Source organism: Oryzias melastigma, linkage group LG17 (genome assembly GCF_002922805.2).
Source record: "Oryzias melastigma strain HK-1 linkage group LG17, ASM292280v2, whole genome shotgun sequence".
NCBI classification, from domain to species: domain Eukaryota; kingdom Metazoa; phylum Chordata; class Actinopteri; order Beloniformes; family Adrianichthyidae; genus Oryzias; species Oryzias melastigma.
In genome coordinates, this window is record NC_050528.1 from 14,527,853 (window position 1) to 14,528,333 (window position 481).

A 481-nucleotide genomic window follows, 5' to 3' on the forward strand; every position below is an offset into this window, starting at 1 on the left:
TTTGCAAATTGTTTTTTGTTGTCGGTTGTCACATCAAAATCTTAAACACTATTAAGCTTGTAAATTAGGTATATATTTAGCTTTTTTTTACTTTTATTTTTTGAATTAGCAGCATTTCATTTTTAATATATTTGTATTGTATTACATTTTTATTTTACTATTACACTTTCCTAACCTAAGTAAATGATCATTTATGATAGATGCATTTGGAGGCACTGTTAGCTTAACATGGATGTAGCGTAATATTTTTTACGTCAGGCTCTAAAATGTTACATTTATCACTATTCAACATTTTTTACATTTTTTTAAAAAATCTTAGACTTTCATCAACTAAGTTCACCATCAAAACAGTTGTTTGTAATGATTTTGTGTGTTTTAACTTAATTTAGAAAAAAAACAAGCTTAGCACCATTTAGCTTCTTCCTTTAGCTTTACATTGTTAGCATTGGAGAGCAGGCTTTATATATGTATATATATATAT